Source organism: Phytophthora infestans, genomic scaffold (assembly GCF_000142945.1).
Source record: "Phytophthora infestans T30-4 supercont1.89 genomic scaffold, whole genome shotgun sequence".
Classification (NCBI taxonomy): domain Eukaryota; phylum Oomycota; class Peronosporomycetes; order Peronosporales; family Peronosporaceae; genus Phytophthora; species Phytophthora infestans.
Genome location: NW_003303670.1, coordinates 378,149 through 387,772, shown reverse-complemented (window position 1 = coordinate 387,772; position 9,624 = coordinate 378,149).

Below are 9,624 nucleotides of genomic sequence, written 5' to 3'. Positions count from 1 at the left end.
TCACTTATTGACCAATCAGATAAAGACATGTGTTTGAGTGGTTCACACGAGGCCAGGGGTAGCCGCCCTGGTCCTAAATAAATCAGAGTTGAATTTGACACAAACCTAAGACTTGGTTTTATTATTGCGAGCTTCCTCCGCACTATAGTGTAAGCTAGTAACGGTATCTCTTACCCCGTTACATCTCGTCAAGCGTGTCTCTTCGCCACCGTCGACTTCGATCCAAGCGTCCCCATCTCAAAGCGTGCTCCGATTGAGACCCGTCTCAAGATGATCTGGGCGAACCTTCGGGGTGACGGCGGTAAGCAAGGTGACCTCGGGTTCGCGTTATGGGAGCGTCTCCACTGGCTTCCGATGGTTGGCATTGAGCGAGGTCTCGTTGAAGAAGCCAAGAAGGTCGGCCACGACAAGGAGCGCTTGAAGGAACTGAGAGCTCTGTTGAAGAAGCTCTTCAGTGAGCGCGACCGTCGTGCCGACCGTCTTCATAACAAGTACCGTGAACAGTACATGGCGTGGAGTCGTGACTCGGTTTCCTCTGGTACTTCCGGCGCGCCGTTCATTCGTCCCGAGCTGCTTTTGGAGCCGTCGAAGCCGTGGTACCCCATTGAAAACTTGCCGTTCGCACCTCGGACATCTGACTGGCTTTCCGAAGTTCCGGCTCTCGACGCTCGTCAGCCCTGGCGTACTGGATGGATGAATGCGCCGCATGAGCACCCGTACAACACCACGTACTTCCCGTGCCAGCGTAATCCGGAGCTCTTCCATCCTCGTGGTACGCGTTTCGTGGATGTGTACCGAAGCGTGCTCGTTGACCCGTCTCTGGCTTCTACTGAAGTTATTCCGACCTGGCGTTCGTTGTTTGACTCGCCACCGATACTCCACATCCCGCTCTGGCTGCTGCTCCTGTTGAAGCTGGTGCCGAGGATTCGCAGGGTCCGGCTGCAGCTCCAGCTGCCGAGGCTCAGGTTCCTGATGAAGAGGAGAAGGAGAGTGGTGACTCGACTTCGTTGGCACTCTTGGACACCGCAGCCAGGCAATTGGAATCGCTTTGAATCTTCGCTGCATGCCCCACGACGTTATCCAGCATCTCAGCTAACTGTTGAGGGGTCCAGCGAGTTTTCGTTTCCAGTGATCGCTCCCCGGTCGGCATTCATGTTTTCTTATTCTTAATCCACTTCCACAGCGTAATCATGTTCATGTTGTTCTTCAAATGCATATACAATTTGTTGTTGCAGTAACGTTTTTCGTCTGTTACAACAGGCTGCATCGCCCTGTGGACAGTTCACACGTGATACAGTCACGCTAGTCTTCGTCCGCCACTTGCGCCATCTGCAGCCGATTCTCGCTCTTCTTGGCTCGCAAATAGTCGTACAGCAGACCTCCACATGACAAGTAGGATGCTGGTTCCCAAGTTGGGTCTTCGTAGCCCACCCACTTGACTTTGAACTCGCGTACAGCGCGCTCCGTGCTCGTCGACAGTGATGTTCTGTCGTCGAGGATGGCCTCGACTTCATATTCACCGGCAACTTGATCTGGTTCCCAGCTGTCTTCAGGCAACAGTTCCTCATCGAAATCAAGTCTTGCTTCATTAGTCGCGTCTAGTACCAACCGAGTGTTCGGTCGACTGTTTAGTTCGTTGACAGCCTTGAGTCTTGACACATGCACTACTGGGTAGAAGCGATATCCACTTCGGTCAGGCAGTTCCAGCTCGTACGCAAACTCTTCCACCTTGCGCTTGATCCGAAAAGGTCCATGCCTCCGGTGAGCTAATTTCTTCGTCAAGCCCGGTTTGACACGTTCCATGTACAACCACGCCCGGCTCCCAATCTCAAAAAGAGATCTCGGTGAGGCTCTTGCAGGATCTTCCATCCCTTCCGAAGCTTCTGGAGGGTCCGCCGAGTGCTCGTTTCCACTTGGTTGAGGTACAGCGGCTTTTTCCAGTCGACTCAGGGCATCATTATGCTTTTTAGCCCTTTGCTCCTTTTCTACAGCCTGATAATCTTTGGCCATAGTGAGGGCGACCTCATGTTGTCGATTGATCTCACGCCGCCACGCTAGTGCGTCAAACTGCTTGCCGAGTCCTCGTTTGAGTGATGACGACATCGCCCGCAACGTCGACTGCGCATCCCAACCATGAACGAGGTAGAGCGGTGTCTCCTTCCTTGTAGTGTCCTGAGAAGTATTAATAGCGAATACCAGCTTCTCTGCGATTTCATCCCAATCTTGCTGTAGAGGGTCTTCCGCGTACACCCGTACGGAACTCATCACCGACTTCACCGAGCGTTCCTGCTGCCCATTAGCCTGTGGCCGATAGCTCAAAGTCGCCCGTGATCTTGACTGCATCATCTCTGCAAATGCTTGAAAAACCTCGCTCATGAAGCGTGGGTCGCGGTCGTGCCTTATCAGTGATGGGGCTCCGAACCGTCGGTACACACATTCTTCGAACACTTGGGCAACACGCAGTGCAGTCGTATCCAACATAGCCTTGGCAATAACGAATCCCGTGAACGAGCACTAAAATAGGAGCAACGCCGTGTTGCCCCTGCGAGATTTCGGTAGTGGGATCACAAAATCCATAACGCAACGTCTTGGCAAAGGCGTCAGTGATCACACTAACGTTCGCTCCTGTGTCGAGGAGGACCCTCGTTCACTGATCGGTTACAGCGCCTTGCACCAGAGCTCTCATTCTGATCCGTCGGTCGAATTTCTTGGCCGACCACCACCCCTGTCTCTCGCCAGGGTTCAACTTCATCATCTTGGAGTGACCCTTGGGCTCGTCTCGCGCTGCACTCGAAACCAAGCCGAACGAACCCTCGCTGGTGCCCTCATCAGCATCAGCACACTCCACTCTCTCTCCAACACCTCCACCGAGGATTCTTCTCTCCTCCTTTTCATTTTCCGTCGCGTTCACACTTGTTACATAATTATCAGGTCATCCACTCTGCCCCATGAAAGCAAAGATACACTCTGCTTCCATTGAAGGCTCGGTTAACTGTGGCAGCCTGATAGGGACCAACCCAGTTGTAGTTGGCGGGCTGCCTATTTAAATGACGTTTTTGAACGACGGCCTTGAGCTCTGGCGGGAGTTCCTCCTTCGTGCCTTTAGTGCGCACGAATTTGGCAAGGTCTTGGAAGCTGCGGAAAAGTTCGCATTGTCCAGCATCGTGGAGCTGCTTGAGAACTTGCATCGCTTGTTACAGTAGTGGACGGAGTGACTCATGCCACCGCACACCGCGCATGGTCCGTACTGTGGGCGTCGGTTGTCGCGGTTGAAGTCACGTCGACCGCGTTGGTCCTGATTGAACCCACGGTCACCACCTCGGCGATCTTGATTGAAGCCATTCTCGCGATCAGGCATGTTTCCACGCGGTTGACGGTTGTCTGAACGTGCGTAGGTGCCTTCAGCAGCTGCACGGCGCTCATTTTCGTTAGCAGCGTCGAGGTATCGGTCATTTTCATCCAATGAGAAATCATTATCGGTATTATCGGGCTGAAAGTCGTTGTACTCATCTTGGACATCGTTGTAAGCGCTCGGATCTTCGTTTGAATACTCGGTGTCCCCTTGAGCAGCTTCAAGACCTTCTAATTCAGCTAGTTGGTCATCCACCGTGGCTTCAATGAGCGTCACTCTTGAATTGCTGCGGCTGTCATCGCGGCGACGGCCATCACGCCGATTGTTGCGGGCGTACCCATCGTCGCGTCGCGCGTCACGACTCTTGGAGTATCGATACTCACTGTCACGCTTGGCCATTCTCTCCTTGCCCTTGAGAACATCTTCGATGATCTCTTCGAGCTCGTGAATGTCGGCGACTCGAGCGTGGTAGAGACTTTCCGCCAACTTGTCATCATCGCATGTTGCAAGGAACTGCTGTACGTGTTCTTTCGCGTCACGGCCGCTCTTCTCGAAGTGTAGACGGGCGGTCCGAGCGTAGCCCATTCAGCCTGTTTATGTTGTCGCACAGATGTTCGTTACGTTCCCGCTTTGCAGAGTAGTAATGTGACAGTGCCGTCTGCGTGAACTGCGAGCAGTAGTAGCGGATGAACGCATCGCTCAGCAGCTTCCACTTGCGTTTCGTCCTCTTCGGAAGTTGGCGGAACCAATGAATGGCTCCGTCCCGGAGACTAAGCTCAAATGGAATGCACCATTTGTCGGCATCTGTGTGGGTTCCAGTCATTTCATAGACGAACCCACGGAGCCACTGCATACAGTTCTCGCTCTTGTTGCGAGAGCCTGAGAACGGCGTGATGCTATCCAACGGTCGGTGCGATGCCATTTCAATCCTCAGTGTCGGGTCCAGGTCGTTCAGCGTCGCCAGCTCATTCATCTGACACATCAACTCGACTTGAGGATCTTCCTCGTCGAATGTACGCACCAAAATGTCATCGTCACTGGACGAACCATAGCTGTCGACTTGACGACGTCCGGCACCACCTTTGGGAGCTCGCGCACCGCCCCGGCGACCGAACGAACCCTTTTGATCAGCGTAAACACGTTGCATACGGCTCTCCGAACGTGGCGTAACCATGTGCGAGTCTTGAAAGTACGGTGAAGCTTCGGTAGTGCCAAAGGCACCACGCTCAGCTCCACGCTTGGTCGGAGGAGTACGGGCGAGTCGTTGGGGGTGTCTGCGGCAGCGGAATAGTGGACGGATCTTCTTCTTGAATGATCGGTCAGCTCACAGGCAGCTTTCCAGCGTTGATGCCAACAGCGTCAAACGCCTTCCGAAGCTTCTTCTTCCATTTCTGGAGAGCAGCTCCGGTTTCATGAGGACTTCAATCTTGGAGCGACATCGTCGATGGGTACGTTTAATTCTCAAAGCCCAGCGACAACAGTAGCGAGACTGAATCCTCGGCAACTTGGCTAGTCGACACCGAGTTGACTGGGTATTGAAGTTCCTGCGCAAGCGCAGGCCAGTCGGCCTTTCTCTTGGGGATGGGCTTGAACAGCTGCATCCACTCATCATTCTGCATCAGCGCTTGTACGCGGTCGAAAACGCGCTTGGCGGCTGGTGTATCACAATTGATAGGTGGGCGAGGTGCTTTCAGAAATGCTGAATGCGTTGACTCGCCACCGAAAGTTTAGAACCCTCGGTCCCATCGTCATAATCTTCGTAGGCCGGTTCCGATCCCGCAACATCATCGAGCTCGTCGGCGAGATTCCTCGAAAGGGACCTAGTCGCTCCGCTTAGCCCCGATGATAGTGTAGCCGTCTCCGGCGTCGCTGCGCCTGGCTCTGGAGCCGGTGTCTCGTCTTCGTAATCTTCATAATCGCGGGCGTCAGGACCGCTGTCCGCTTCGTCGTCGAAGCTCACCGAAAGCTCGGTGGCGGCTGCAAGCGCGCTGCCGGGATTAAACTCTCGCTGCCCCGCCAGACTTGGCAGGCGTAGCTGGTACCGTCGGTTGTCCTTTCGCCATGCTTCTTGTTTTCTTTTTCTTGTTCTTCTTCTCTTGGTGCTCGTAAGCTGGAAGGCCATACAAACCGTTCACAATGGTCACAATCTGTTCCCAAGTCGCTAGGACACCTCCGTCGAGTGTTGGACGTAATGCGAGCGAACAAGCTCTACGCCAACATCGACAAGTGCGTTTTCGCGTCACCAGAGATTAAAGTTCTCGGTTGCTTCGTAAGCAACGTGAACGTTCGAGCTGACCCAGACAAGGTCAAGCAGCATAGCCGACGCCCCGATCCCAGAAGAATCTTCGAAAGTGGTTGGGCTTGGCCAGCTACCTTCACAAGTACAGCGCAGGGTACGCGGGCTTCGCTTAGCCCTTGTCGAGCCTCCTTCAGACGTCGACTGTTGCTGGGAGCAAGAGCACCAAGATGCTTTTGACAGCATCAAGGTAAGTCTCCAAGAGGCCCCTGTCCTGGACCTGCCGGACGAGACGAAGCCGTTTAGCGTCGTCTGCGATGTCTCCGATTACGCCATCGGATGTGCATTGCTGCAGGCCGACACGGCTAGACACGAACGAGTCATCTCGTTCCAGTCCAGGCAGCTCAAAGCCGCCGAGCGGAACTACCCTGTCCACGACAAGGAGCTCCTGGTAATAAAATATGCCCTTGTGAAGTTTCGTGTTCACCTTCTGGGCTCTAGGCCCTTCGTGATCTTGTGGTGTTGGAATTCCCACGTGAACTCTAGCTACAAATGTAGTTAGGACGTTCCCACAACAATACGTCTACTAGGATAGTAAACGATCGTTCGGGCGGACCTGAAGACCCCAGTTCTGCCCTTGCACCGGGACAAACTGGACCTTGTAAACTACTTATATAGGCCAACCAGTAAAAAATAAGAACACGCTACTAGCACGAGCAAAGCTAGTAGGTGTTAGGAATCCTCGTGGTCCCAACAGCGGAAGGGTACCAGGCACGGGTAAGCCTCTTACGAGATCACCGAGTGTTCAACACTCGGTGGGAAGAATTAAAGAGAGGCAATACAAGCACCCCCAGTCGTGCAAATAGGCAACAATAAGCCGTCACGTAAAAACCTCCCGATAGTAATCGGCCAATACACAAAGTCTCTTGGCCTTGCCGGATGAACCCTCGCTACAGAGCTTCAAGCTCACCGACAGGCATAACACACTCAAACAAGCTTGACCCGACGCTTACCTTGAAGCCGGGCGTCGCTCTGTGGGCTTAAGTGGAAAGTCTGTTATGTATTTAAGCTTACCCTTTCGGGTCTATTCCTAATAAGAAGTCCTAATCAACTTTACAAATACCAAGTGAACAATGATCCGTTATGGATCTTCTTACACGCCAGGCGTCGTCTGCACCGTCGCATGAGCATCTTTAACGGTCCGCGCCCTGTCCCAGACGGTGTACGTGCCTTCCAAGGGTCGCTGAGTCTTCCGCGAACTCATCCCAACCGCCACTGAGGGTTCGTACCGTAGATGGTCAGCTGAATGCGAATCCGGCCAGTCCATTATTAATAAATAAGGACAGCCTGGATTCAGTGACATATGGACCGTATCCAATACTCGTTGAAAGCTCGGGAGTGACGCCGTCGAGTCCCTTGTACCGTGGCGTCTCCGTACATCACATGACCGAGGGTTCGTCGCTTGAACAACTTGGGCGGTGTCACGTCTTTGTCGACGGGTGATAATCCGCAACTACGGAGAAATCACTACACCACAGCAGAGTGACCGAAGCCGGGTGTGATGCAGTCGAACTCGGATGAGAAGGGACTGACGCTACAGGTAGCACACTCGGTAAAGGAGCAGCCGAAAGAGATCCAGTGGCGACGCTCGTAGTGAGCAACAAAGTAACGAGTCATTTGGCCATCTGTCTTGATAGGCCTTCTCGCCGAGATTAAAGGATTCACCCACATATCTCCAAGAACTTGCATTAAAGTTCGAGGTCGGGTCTGAGAAGCCAAGCACCGCCGAGCTTCCTCCAGCACTGACGGAGAAAAGAAGAAAGGAAGCTCGGGGAGCATCCGACGGAGACGCTGACAAGGATGACTCGGATCGAAGACAGCCATGAAAGCTCGTATGCCGTCAAGGGAACACGGCGTGGGTGGCACGCGACTCTTGCCACCTACGAGCTCCAGCTGCACCCCTCTGTGGTAAAGTGCTTTCTCAGAAATAAGAGAATGGGCCTGACGCGGGGTCACTATCCCGAATCAATGACAATTTCAAGTGATTAGAGAGGATTTGGGTTGGCTGGCACGGATGCAAGTTGCCGGTGGTGGATTAGCCATGGCGAGCAGCACCCCGTATGAAATGACGATGGATCTGGTATGAGCGATGTACGAGAAGGCAAGATCCACCAAGACTTATCTCGGATCCACCCTTACCTGGATCCACTTGGGTGGATATGGGATACGCTATGTACGGGTGGATCGAGTGTGGATCCTATGAAGGAATGGTGGTAGGTGCCCTCTGAAGGTGGATCTAGTAGCCACGACTAATGAGGAGTCAAGATCCACCGCGATGTACCCCGGATTCCATACTTCCGAGTTCGGATCCAAGGAGGGAGGATCCCGCCTGGAGGGACCTGGATCCAGGGTATAGGGATGATGGATGCAGTGGATCTCGAACTTTCGTGGGACAATGGAGATCACAGACGGTTGCGAGATGATGTTGGATGATTGGAGAGCTCAGATCCACGACGAGTGTGCACTTACAGTGAAGTGGATCCAAGCGACCTGGATCCGGATGAGTGTACCCAAAATAGGGTGACCAGGATGATTACGTCATGGAATCGGTGGATCTGAAGATAACACAGCTGGGGTGATGGGTCAAGGGAAGAAGGGACATGCAGCCGAGCCTGGTAAGGGATTTAGCAGATGAAAGACATAGAAGGTAGAAATCCAGGCAGGTATAGGCTTAAATATCAATACAGACCTCAATTTGCACAGTATCACGCAAGTGCCTTCCTGCCCTCAAGAACCGGAACTACATTGGCCGTACGAGCTCCGAGAAGGTTGGGAATTGCGAATCTAGTGTTGGTAGTGATAACTGGATAATACATTGGCCAGATCCTACAACCTAGTGAGCTTTTCCTTTACTCGTGCAGATCCGACAGGTTAACCGAATTTACTACTTGGTCGGTTACACCCTAGAGGCTCTCAACTCTCAAGATCCCGTCACAGGAGGCGGCAAGTACGACTTAAAGGACAACACAAAGGCAAGGGAACACACCCGCAAGGCAACCCTACGGCCAGATCCACGATCTAGGCCCCGGGATCCATAAGCTCGAATATTCGCTTAGGATACGGAACCATCCACGGACGCAGAGTGAAGATTTTCCACTGCTGCTCACCCCATCCCCACGTCTCGCCAAGACACTCAAGCTTCACCACTTGAACTCTTCAGAAAGTTACCGAGAGAGCAGATCCCGCCCTACCGACGGGTACACAAGGTGAGGAAAGTTCAGCAGAACACGGATCATCGGGGGACCCCCTCCGTTAGTCGGTGTCTGGGCGCAGTTGGTAATATGGATCTGGCAATCTCGCAGATTTTGCTGATCCCGCTACACCACAATGGTGCGCGTGCCCGGATCTTTTGGTGACTCGGGATTTCACCGTGAGTCCCAAGAAGATGCTCAAGTGAAGATTGAGCCAGGGGAAGAGGCGTCGTCGGAGGTCGGATCGACGAAGACGCTGCTGAATGAAACAAGATCCGCGGATCGATGGAGTTTTGGGAGGAACTCTGTCGACGGAAGAGAGGTGGATCCGGATCCGGATCTAGGAGAGAAACCTCTCTATCCTCCCCAGGTCCCCTCGGGGACCCCTGCGGATCTTGACGCAAGTCAAGATCCGCTAACAAAACAAGGGAAAGTGAAGGCGAAACGGTATGCATTTGCAGATTCACCGGTTAAGCCAACACCGTACCTAAACCCAAGCCCGCTAGTCGAAGAAACAAGAAAGAAGACGAAAACAATTAAGACTACGCGGAAGAAGATGCAAGCTCCAGAGTCGGAAGAAGACCAAGCTGAATCCAGGTCAAGCTGGTCCGACAAGGATCTCGAGTTTGTGTATCGCCACCAAGCTCTACGCGATTTCCTGCATCAAGATCCTGTCATGCAGATCCTGAATCCACGACAGATCGAAGATCCAAGGGAACCGGTGAGAGCACCAACGAAAACGGCGAACAAGTTGGTGGCAGTCAAAGATCTATTACGTTGCTGAA